Source organism: Saccostrea cucullata, unplaced genomic scaffold, assembly GCF_032062105.1.
Source record: "Saccostrea cucullata isolate Sc308-1 unplaced genomic scaffold, CSIRO_AGI_Scuc_v1 ctg6244, whole genome shotgun sequence".
Classification (NCBI taxonomy): Eukaryota; Metazoa; Mollusca; class Bivalvia; order Ostreida; family Ostreidae; genus Saccostrea; species Saccostrea cuccullata.
Window position 1 is genome coordinate 3,265 of NW_026928858.1, and position 12,773 is coordinate 16,037.

General features: G+C 36.4%; 1 long non-coding RNA gene across 1 annotated transcript; it reads left to right on the top strand.

Moving 5' to 3' along the window:
- The first annotated feature begins 5,641 nt into the window (after positions 1-5,641).
- Positions 5,642-10,765, top strand: LOC134278937 (uncharacterized). The gene is made up of 3 exons (XR_009994548.1): positions 5,642-5,728; positions 6,584-6,640; positions 10,474-10,765. It is a non-coding gene; the product is annotated as an uncharacterized LOC134278937 (long non-coding RNA).
- Positions 10,766-12,773: the final 2,008 nt, after the last annotated feature.

Below are 12,773 nucleotides of genomic sequence, written 5' to 3' on the forward strand. Positions count from 1 at the left end.
AAGATGCCAAAGTAATAAAATGAAAATATTCACCAGGATGCCGAAATATAAAGTATTGTTTTAAATACCTCCAAGTTAGACCGACGTAACTGTATAATGTAATTCACTTGCATGACTATTATTACTTCAAGTTAACTTTTCTTTACTGGGAGTTCAGGTGTTTTTAAAACAATTTTTTTTATAAAGAATTCATTCAAATAATGTCCTTCTACATCAGTCATTCATGTTTATAAAGTAAAAAGTCTATTATACTAGTAGGTAAAATAATGGATATTTTCATCTTTCTATTGTGAATGGTTTGTTTTCAAAATTTAAATCATGAAATAAATTTTTGAGGCTTAGCGTTGTGAGTATTTCAAACGTTTAAATTAGGGAATAACTATCTACTAATTTGGTATTTGCGACCGTTAATGCTGATTTAACGGTCGCAAACTGAGTTTTACCGGCGACGCGTAAGCGGAGCCGGTAAAACGGATGTTTGCGACCGTTAAATCTGCATTAACGGTCGCAAATACCAAATTAGAAGATCAGTTATTCCCATTCTAATGCAATCCATGCAATTTGTTTGTTGTTTACGTCTTATTTTAATGAATTTTGTTACATGAAATACGTCACGGAGCATTGTGTTTTTGCGTCGCTTTATTATGACGTCACAATGAAAAAGCTTTCACGCTCGTTAATGCTCGTTTTACTGCTTCAAAAATTAGTGCATTGGCCAATCAAAAATTGTTTTACAAAACAATTGCATTAGAATTCTTTTTATTGAACATTGGACCTGAAGTAATACCGGTACATTAAATGTTTAACTGTTTGCTTCAGATAATATTGCAATAATTTCTCTCAAATTTCTTAAGGCAAAAGTTAAACATTTTTTTTAATAACCAACAAAGATATTTACCTTTAAGACGTAGCTGAAACCCTTTAGCTGTAAGTCTGTCATGGTTAGAGAAGAGAGTAATCAGAAGTTTGTTTCCTTTTGCTGTTCTAATTTCCGTTCGTTTTCCACATTGTTTAAAGAGTGTGAAGTAGTAGTAATCAATTTCCTGAATCTATTATAATCAACGAAAAATTGTTAATACATGTAAATTGTTTATGTAATTATCTGATAAAGTTTAAATTAAGAAACAAAAACAAAGTAATAAACAAGGCGACACAATAATAAAAACAAATAAAAATTATACAAAACAAATGGGAAAAAAGTATATAATGCAATTGAAAAAATGATGCAATTCAAATGACAAATTATATCATGGTAATACAAATAGAAAATTATAGAATACAAATAAAAAATAGACGATAAAAATGTAAAATTATACAATAAAAATGAAATTTTACAATTCAAAGGAAAGGTATACAATATGATGGAAAATTAAAAAAATACATATAAAATTTATGCAATACAAATGGAAAATTTTACAGTGCAAATGGAAAATTATAGAATACAAATAAAAAATTTACAATACAAATAAAAAATCATACAATACAATGTGAAAAGTTCGAATATTGCAACGTTTGACATACCAAAAGATCATTTTCTTTTGTGTTTATTAAATCTTCAAATGAAATCGTTCAAACTTGAAAATCATTCTTTTTTCAATTTTTATATTTTTAGTATATTTACATTAATTAACAATTTTGTTTATTTTTTTGATTTCAATTTAAAAAGTTTAGTTGATTTTCTATAGTTAAAATGATTAGGATTTTTTCATTGTTATTTGTCGAAGAACACAGGAGCGCCATCCCCAAAAGGTCCTATATAAGGCTATAATTGCATAAAATATATTTGTCTTGTTTTTTCGCGGTATAGACCTTCTATAATATGATATTAAATACTGAACCTGTAGGTGGTCATAACATTCGTATCCTGGAGTACGTTGAATATCCATTTCTATCTTGATATCTATCTCCTCTGTTACGTCAGGTGCTGTCACCATCCAAGTATAATTTGTGTTGCTTTCGTAGTTTTTCTCTGGATATCCTGGTGATTTTATTGTTGTTTCCTCAGATAGTTGGAGGTTTATTTCCTCTTGTATGGTGTGAATTCCGGAACAAATATCTTAAACACAAAATAAAGTATATTCTTTGTGTTATACCAAAAAAATTTCCGGAGAATATTTTTCACAAGGTCGGCATCTACGCTCCATTGCATGCCAACTGACCCTCTATAGGTCGAGCATCCAAACAAAGTTTAATTATCAATATTTTGTAGAACTGAAGAAAAAAATGTTATTCAAGATACATAAATTCTCTTTGTCTGGGGAAAAAACTTCAAATAAGGAATTTTGGACAATTTAAAATCACAAAATTTTACCAAAATCAATAGCTTAAAAACTTGTGACTTTCATGATCAACTTTATACACAACCATTCCCCACAATGAATTAGAGTTCAGGCTTTTTGATATCAATAAGACATTAACAACTGTTGCGCCTCCCACCTCGGGAGAGAGTGGGGCAACTGTGTGGGCTTTCCACTCTCGTATGTTAACCAATAAATTAATAATTAAGTCAGGATAAAAGTTCAACAAATAAAATTTATTTACACTATGTACAATTAAATGTAAGTATTGTTATAATAAAAATCACAATACAGTATATATATCAGTCTCTTATAAAGTGAAGTCACTCCCACAACCCGTAGGTAAAATCTAAATCTCCCAAAATAATTATAAAAATTAGCTACTTGTACTAAAATATACTTTCCTTGGTTTAATATAATTTATTTATGCCTATTCTATAAGACCTATATAGTTTTAATAATAAATTGTAACTCCCATAAATTCTCCCATAAGTTTTCCCGTCGATGGGTCTCCCACTCTACTTATGGGTCTCCCACAGGGATATCTCACTCTCAGCGTCTCAATTTAATATAACTTGACTAATATAATTACCCATCTGGTCTGCATAGGGTCTGCCATCCCTTTAAATGACTGCCAATGATGGGAGCACTTGTAAGATAATAATCTGGAGGCTTCCGTATCCTCCCAACTTCTCCCCCCTTCTCCTCTAGCAGACGAAATTTTCGCTTCTTTATATACCTTTACTGTACCCACTGGTAACCTCAATTAGCCAATCGCTGACCCGGAATGACCCTACGCCACTTCCGGTATAAACAAATCAGGGAAAGTGCACGCAGAGAAGTTTTCTAATAGAAAATCATTACTAACCATACAAAATGGGATTTTATCTACCAAAATACGATAAGTACAAGTAGCTATTACGTTATTAAGTTGATTTAAACAATGACAATACAATGTTCAAAGACAAAACGTGATAATTGACTTCAAACATGCTATCGAGATCGAGACCGGGTCGAAATACAGTGAACCCGATTCTAAAACAATATTATATGATTGACAGCATATAACTTATTTCTTTTACAACTTTTTATCAATTATTTAATAACAAACAATCATGTACATATCAATATGCTGATAACAACTGCATACGCTGCGAGTGATCAATGAAATATATAAAAGTGACGAAACGAATTTCGTAACATAGCCCCCTCCTGAAGAAAACATTCGTCCCGAATGCAACTGGACTTGGGTCTACTGAAAACATCACTTGCAGTTATAGAAGTAAGTATGAATCAATATAACAATAATGCAATTAAAATGTACAATGACATGCATAATATGACAAGAAGTAGCATTAATAAAATATGATAATCAATCATATCACATTTAACTCGAATCCATATATTCATTGCAATGACTAATGCTACATGTTATTATTATATAAAAACATTTCGGCTACATCCATCCCTTAACTACTTGATATTTATAACAACAACAACAACAAAACAAAAGAACTGGACTTAGTTGGATTTACAATACTTCTCCTATCATCAAAACATTTGACATGAATGAGTATTTATAAAAATTGGACATATATTCCAAAACACACAAATCATATTTTATCTTCACAAATTACAGTTATTCCTCTGAGAACTCTTTGTGTCCAAAGATCATTACGAACAGCTGGCTACCAATTATTTCGACTAGCGTTTCTAATCTATAATATACCGCTTCGATGTGGATTTTCCTTAAGGTCCTCGCGTCATTAGGTAAATGGCAATTAATGTTCTTCGGTCCATCTCTCATGTAATGGAGTATGACATCGAAGTAGGTGGCATCACGGTCAATAAAGTAGACTGGTAGGTTCCCTCTATCCAGTATATTATAAGCAGGTAATAAGGTGGGGTCCTCCATCATCCTTGCGAAAAGGGAATCAGGTTGGTTTGTAAGAGTGGCAACTGTCGTCACAAATAGTTTCCCACCAACATCCAGACCAATACATTGTTGTGACACTAAGGGATGTGCGCTACCACTGGAGGAAGTCTGTATCGAAACGTCTCGTTTGTCAAACTCCCTCTCCGTCGTAGTTGTTAGGGTTCTACTCGGTGTAGAGGTAACAGGAGGCTCCGTTATTGAAATGTCAGGAGTAAGAAGATCTTCTTCATCTGACGAGTCACTTAAACTGTCCCCGAATAATCGTTTGAAAGACCTCCTCTGCGGTGTATCGTTCTTACTCTGACGTGATGATGTTGACTTTTCCGACTGCAGGAGTGGAGACGCTGGGATGGACTTCTCAGTCGATGGGAGTGCAGGCTCTGGGGTGGACTTCACGGTCGGCATCGATAGGAGTGTAGGCGCTGTGATGGACTTCTCGGTCGACATCGACAGGAGTGCAGGCGCTGCGGCGGATCTCTTTGGTCGCTTCTTGGCATTCCGTCCTTGGTGAGGCTCCGTGTATATTGCTCTCTTTTTTGCTTGGCCCTGGTGGTACGGCTGATCGCTGAACACTAAGGGGAGCTCCTTCATGAAGGGCACGACATGTCTCCCTCTCCCACGTTGGAAGGCCTCAAACTCCTTCTCTTCCTCTATGGTGAGCGTGAGTGTTGATTTCTTCACTCTCTGCAGGGTCCTGCCCTCACACCCGTGCTTTTGATCTTTTCGTCCAAGTACGATCCCGCAAGTGGCACATCGGAACACGAACCCCGAGTGCACTGCAGTCATATGCCTCTCACAGTGACTCTGTTGCGTGAACTCTCTGTCTTCTGTGCATAGTCCACATTTGAATCTTTGGATCTGTAAAGTAATAAAGGGATACTTAGTCCCTCATTTCTGACAACATCCCAAACATTAATAATGGGCATAATAAAACTGCATAAGATGATTTACTAAAATTTCCGACAAAATGATTAGCTATTTAATATTCACTAAGCTACATATATTTCGAGGCAGATCCCATATTACTAGTTGGGTCTATTACTTCCTTTGTAAGGCTTCAACAAATTATAGTGAACAACCTTGGGTTTACTTTTTGTTGTTTTTCTAATTTTGTATATAACATCATTGATTCTTTTCAGAATTAAGTAAGGTCCCAACCAATGACACTGGAGCTTTGGTGATCCCATTTTATTAATATTATGGGCGTAGTACCATACAAGATCTCCCTCTTCATAACCTTGAAAATTTATCTTTGAGTTGTATTCTCTTAACATTTTTTCTGTAGCTAAACTCATTTTATCCCTAGCAAACTCATGTATTTTATCCATAGATTGAGACAATTTGTAAGCATATTCTGACATTTCTAATGTACTTTCAGGTTGTAGCCTTCCCAATACTAAATCTGGGAGAGAAACATGCCTACCGAACATCATCTCACATGGACTTACGCCAGTTGACTCGTGCTGGGCTGACCTATAAGCTAACATGAGCAAGGGTAAATGTTCATCCCAATCTTTTTGATTTTGAGAAACAAACGATGCTAACATAGTTTCTATTGTTCTGTTTGCCCGCTCTACCAACCCATCTGACTGAGGTCTATATGGTGAGGTTCGGGTTTTCTCGATGCCTAAAATCCTACACATTTCCCTAAATACATCTGACTCGAATGATCTTCCCTGATCACTGTGGATTTGCATGGGTGTTCCAAAAATACTAACTATTCTATCAATTAACTTTTGAGCGACTGTGACAGCTTTCTGATTACGTATGGGTACCGCATCCACCCATTTTGTAAAATAATCGCCCATAACTAAGATGTAGAGATTTCCCTTATTGGATTTGGGCAATGGTCCCATAACGTCAATTGCTACCCTCTCTAAAGGAGCACCAACCACATATTTTTGAAGTGGGGCTCTTATCCTCCTATTAGGGGATTTTCTAGACTCACAAGTGTCATATGTTACACACCAATGTTTTGTATCAGTACTCATTTTGTACCAAAAATATCTTTCCCTTACTTTAGGTAGGGTTTTCTTAATACCTAAGTGACCTCCTGTAGTACTATTGTGTAATAGGGTCAAAACTTCTCCCACTAAAGCTTTTGGGATCACTATACAATAATTTCTTTCTAACCCATCATGGACATAGTACAAGGTATTGTGTCTGTACTCTAAAGACTCGAATCGAACCCAATAAAATTTACAAGTCTCACTTAAATGGGATATATCTTCCCAACTGGGTTGAGTTCCATCTTGTACCCACTTAATAACATGCTTTAAATCTGGGTCTTCATTTTGATATTTTCCCACATCAAAATTTTCTGTGCTAATTAAACTTTCTTTATTTTCAGGTGCCTTTTGTTTCGACCTAGTTTCAACAACTGAACACTTTTGTGTAGATTCTTCAGGTAGGTATTTTACCTCTGCTTTAGCACAGTATGTACACTCCACATCAGCACAAGGTCTGCGGGATAAAGCATCTGCATTCCCATGCAAGCGACCTGGCCTGTGTTCTATTTCAAATTGGTAAGAAGCTAATGTTTCTAGCCAACGGGCTATTTGACCTTCGGGATTCTTAAATTTCAGAAGCCATCGTAATGAACCATGGTCTGTTCTCATTTTAAATACTTGCCCATAAAGATAATGGTGAAAGTGTTTGATGGACTGAATAATAGCTAACAATTCCCGTCTAGTCACACAGTATCGGCGTTCAGCCGTATTGAATAGCTTACTATAGTAACTTATGACTTTTTCTTCCCCATCCTGGATTTGGGATAGTACAGATCCCATGCCAGTGTTTGAGGCATCTGTATCTATCACATATTGTCCCTCTTTCTTGGGATAAGAAAGTATTGGGCTGCTGGTTAAAGCTCTTTTCAACTTGTCAAAGGCTTCTTGACAGTCTGAGTCCCATACAAACTTTTGGGATTTTTCTGTTAATTTGTGCAAGGGCTTAGCTATTACAGAAAACCCTTGAACAAATTTCCGATAATAGGAACAAATACCTAGAAAACTACGGACATCCCTAACATTTTTAGGTGTGGGCCAATCTTGGACCGCATCGATTTTGTCAGGGTCAGTCTTTATTCCCTGTTCGCTGATAATATGTCCTAAGTATGCTACTTCCCTCTGTAAAAGTTTGCACTTTTTAGGGTTGATTTTAAGGTTTGCTTTCTTTAATCTACCGAACACTTTTTCTAAGTTCCTAAGGTGTTGGGAAAAATTAGGGGCTAAGACAATAATGTCATCAAGATATACCATGCAAATTTCCCACGACAAATGAGAGAGTACTTTTTCCATCAATCTTTGGAAAGTGGCCCCCGCGTTGCACAAACCGAAGGGCATGACAGTAAAATTCCAATGACCACCCCCCGGGATTGAGAATGCTGTTTTAGGTTTATCTTCCTCTGCTACCTTAACCTGCCAATACCCACTTTTCAAATCTATGGTGGAATAGTATTTTGATCCCGAAAGGGCATCTAATATTGACTCTATCCTAGGAATAGGGTGACTATCCTTGATAGTCACCTCATTGAGTTTTCTAAAGTCTATACAAAACCTTATCGAGTTATCTTTCTTTTTAACTAGAACTATAGGGGAGCTCCAGGGACTATCTGATTCTTCAATCACTCCCTTAGCTAACATTTCTTTAATTTCCCTATTAACATCTTGCATTTTGGCAAGAGGAATTCTTCTTGGGGCCTGTTTAATGGGTCTATTATTCCCAGTATCTATTCTATGCTCTGCCATATTTGTAAGTCCCATATCCTCAGAATTTTTAGAGAAACAACCCTGATACTCTACAAGTAAATCTTTTAATTGCTCTTTTTCAATTTCTGTTATCCCAATACATGACTCTTCATACAGATTTTTCAAATGTTCTGGTAATTTAGTGGGGGTATCTTCTAAGCTGATTTCTGATATAGCTAAACTATCATCTTTTAACATAGAGACTTTCTCCATTCCTCCCATAAGACTATTTTTATGGAGTTCAATTTCCCTATCTGACACATTCATGACTTTTAATGGGATTATCCCAGATGTGGGGTTTACAAGTGTCCTAGCCACTAACACTTCATGTTTACCCATAAATTCTATATTTGGCTCTACCAAAGCCTCATCCCATTTAGGAATAGAATCCAAAATTCTACCATGGGCAATAAACTCTGAGTTGGGAGGTACTTTCACGTCCTCCATTAATGCAACTCTAAAGGTACAATCTACCTCATCACTACTAAATCTAAAACAAGGGATCTCTTGACCCTTAACACGTAAACACATCTTTTGAACTAAGATATCACATGAATGTTCAGTCATAAAGTCTAAACCTAAGATACCGTTGTATCTAATATCAGCTACTATCACTTTGTGGGTGATTTCATTTTTCCCCATTTTAAAATGGACTTCACATTTCCCACTATTTGGTATTGGGTCCCCTGTAGCAGAGACTAGTTTCACATCATAGGGTTCTAAGGAAGGTGATTTCCCCTCAAAACATTTCTCTAAAAATTGGGTACTAATAATGGTAACATCTGCCCCAGAATCTACTAAAAATCTACATTCTTTCCCATTGATTTGTGTGGGAACAAATATGCCTGATTCAATTTTGCTTGCATTATGAACAATTACTTTGGTAGCTTGCGAAAGGGTTTCTTTTGGGCCAGATTTCTCTCCCATATCCCTCTCATCTTTTTCATTCCCATCTCCCTCATTTGAGGTCAAAAGAGTATCATTAACATTTGATTCATTTTTATTTTCACCTACAATTTCCTGAAACTTTGTTTCATTTTCCTGGGGTTTTATTTCAACCTCTTCTAATGGAGTGGGTCTTCCCCCAAATTTTGTCGATTTCCGACCCCCGAAGCCGACATGGGAAGGTTTCCCTGCTGTTTCCCCGAACTTGAGTTATTTCCCTTTTTGGGACCTTGATTTTGGGTGCTACCATTTTGATTTCCCCAAGAATAACCATTCCCATTTTCTTTTTTATTATTTGGGCCATTATAACCAGATTTTTGAGCTTTCCAACCCTGGTAATTTTTCTGATTCCAATTTTTCCAATTTCCTTTTTTAAAAGGTGGACTGAGATTTTGTATTCTGGTTGTTTTTTCTAACCTTTCTATGTTTTCATTTAATCTCCCCAATAATTTGGTCAATTTAAATGAATCTTGGGTGCTACCACTCCCACTAGCATCTATGGCGTTTACATTGTTCAACTTTGCACACTTCTGTGTATCCGCCAACCTATAAGTTTCTAACCTAATTGCTAGAGTTTCGGCTTCATTTATATCCCTAGGTCGGGCCTCCCTCAGGCGCAGCCTAATGTCGGGATCTGGTAACGCGTCTATAAATTGGTCTAATGCTAATACGTTAGTGAGACTGGGCTCAGCGCTGGGATAGGCTTGTCTGGTTAATTTCTTTATTGCCTGGGCTAGCTCAGAGATGCTCTCATTTTGACCCCTCACCCGGGTTTTCAATCTTGCCCTAAACATTTCAGATCTTTCTGTGGCCCCAAAGCGTCTTTTCAAGGCTGTTATCAGGGTATTATAATCCCTTCTCTGACCTGGGCTCAACTCTCCCAACAAACTACATGCATCTTTAGCTAAATGACCTGCTAACTGTAAAGATTTAGTTTTGTAATCCCAATTATTAAGGTCTGCGACTATCTCAAACTGAGAGAGATAATCATCAAAATCCTCATTCCCATCAAATATCCTGGGTTTAGCCCTTTCCCTCGGGGGATCCCTAGTGGGTGTTAACACATTCCTGTTCCCATTGTGATCGGGAGTGCTAAACCTGTTTATATTGGGTACACTGGGTAACTGATGGTAATCTCCCATCCCTGACCTTGAATCTTTTCTACTAAATTCTGGGAGGTCACCTGTAAAATTGAATTGAGATCCTATCATCCCTCTATTTATCCCATTCTCTTCTCCCACTCTATATTGGCCATATGAGCTTGGGTGTCTATTTTCCCTAACATTGTCATTACTTAAATGCGATGGGATTTGATACAGGGCTCTATTATTTATGTGGGCATCCTTTACCCTTGTTTGATCCCGTTCCCATAAATTCTGGGATTCGTGTTTAAATTTAAAAATCTCTTCCTGCATATTCTCTAACCTCCCATCAATTTCTTCCCTAATGCTTACAAATTGCTCTCCTATCTTTTGATTCATTTTTGCAAATTCACTAGTAAATTGCTCTTGTAAAACCTTAACTAATGACACATTTGCATTTTCAGATATGGGAGACATGGCTGCTGAGATACCTTCTGTGGGAGCAGGGACTTTCCCGTTATCCGCGATGGATCCAGCGGGACTGAAAATTTGCTGACCTATGGGTTTGAAAGTGACTTCCCCGGACTCTTCTAAATCTGACATTTCTGTGACTTTTTTTTTTTATAGTACACTATGAAATTTCAATGATTGTAAAATTTTGAATTTAATAAAGCTAACCGAGAATGTGGAAAATTTCTTCCCAATCAAAGGGACTTGATCCCACTTCTGACACCAGTGTTGCGCCTCCCACCTCGGGAGAGAGTGGGGCAACTGTGTGGGCTTTCCACTCTCGTATGTTAACCAATAAATTAATAATTAAGTCAGGATAAAAGTTCAACAAATAAAATTTATTTACACTATGTACAATTAAATGTAAGTATTGTTATAATAAAAATCACAATACAGTATATATATCAGTCTCTTATAAAGTGAAGTCACTCCCACAACCCGTAGGTAAAATCTAAATCTCCCAAAATAATTATAAAAATTAGCTACTTGTACTAAAATATACTTTCCTTGGTTTAATATAATTTATTTATGCCTATTCTATAAGACCTATATAGTTTTAATAATAAATTGTAACTCCCATAAATTCTCCCATAAGTTTTCCCGTCGATGGGTCTCCCACTCTACTTATGGGTCTCCCACAGGGATATCTCACTCTCAGCGTCTCAATTTAATATAACTTGACTAATATAATTACCCATCTGGTCTGCATAGGGTCTGCCATCCCTTTAAATGACTGCCAATGATGGGAGCACTTGTAAGATAATAATCTGGAGGCTTCCGTATCCTCCCAACTTCTCCCCCCTTCTCCTCTAGCAGACGAAATTTTCGCTTCTTTATATACCTTTACTGTACCCACTGGTAACCTCAATTAGCCAATCGCTGACCCGGAATGACCCTACGCCACTTCCGGTATAAACAAATCAGGGAAAGTGCACGCAGAGAAGTTTTCTAATAGAAAATCATTACTAACCATACAAAATGGGATTTTATCTACCAAAATACGATAAGTACAAGTAGCTATTACGTTATTAAGTTGATTTAAACAATGACAATACAATGTTCAAAGACGAAATGTGATAATTGACTTCAAACATGCTATCGAGATCGAGACCGGGTCGAAATACAGTGAACCCGATTCTAAAACAATATTATATGATTGACAGCATATAACTTATTTCTTTTACAACTTTTTATCAATTATTTAATAACAAACAATCATGTACATATCAATATGCTGATAACAACTGCATACGCTGCGAGTGATCAATGAAATATATAAAAGTGACGAAACGAATTTCGTAACACAACTACTTTTTCAATAAAAATGGAACTCGTAAATTTATTTTCTTTGTCATTGAGCCCCGTGTGGATCCGGGTTAGAATAGGTCCTCAGTACCCCTTTGCTTGTCGTAAAAGGCGACTAAATGGGGCGGTCCTTCGGATGAGACCGTATAAACCGAGGCCCCGTATCACAGCAGGTGTGGCACGATAAAAATCCCTCCCTGCTCAAAGGCCGTAAGCGCCGAGCATAGGCCTAAATTTGCAGCCCTTCACCGGCAATGGTGACGTCTCCATATCAGTGAAATATTCTGGAGCGGGACGTTAAACAGTATTCAATCAATCAATCTTTGTCATTGATCAATTGCAAAATTAATTTGTAGAAAAAAAATTCTGATTGTACATAGAAGAACTTCGAAGTTGACATCAAAAGGATGCTTGAGTTTCTGTTTGACAATATCTATCTGGAGTTTGGACATCAGGTCTTCCAACAATAAATTGGAATTTCCATGGGTACCAATTGCACCCCGTTACAAGCAGACCTATTTTTGTATTTATATGAAGCGGAATTTGTCCAAAATGTCATACATGAGAAGAAAAGCATTTGCTGTGGTCTTCAATTAACTATGGTAATTTCTATTCTTGTGTCGGTACGATATGTCCCGGTGAGCTTGAGATAAAAGATACCACAGAAGCTAAAACATCTGCTTCATATTTGGATATATTTTACTTGTAAAGACATTAATGGTAATCCAACAACCAAGCTCTGTATGACTTGATGACTTTAACTTTTCATCGTCAATTTTTCTTATAGCTTAAGCAGCAAAACCTTCATCACATGTATAGGGAGTTTTTATATCTCAGTTGATTCGATATGCAAGAGCATGCTCAATGTACAATTTCTAAAAGAAGGTAAATATTGGCAAACAAGTTGATGAAACAAGAATATAAAAAGTCTAGTATAAAGTCATCCTAT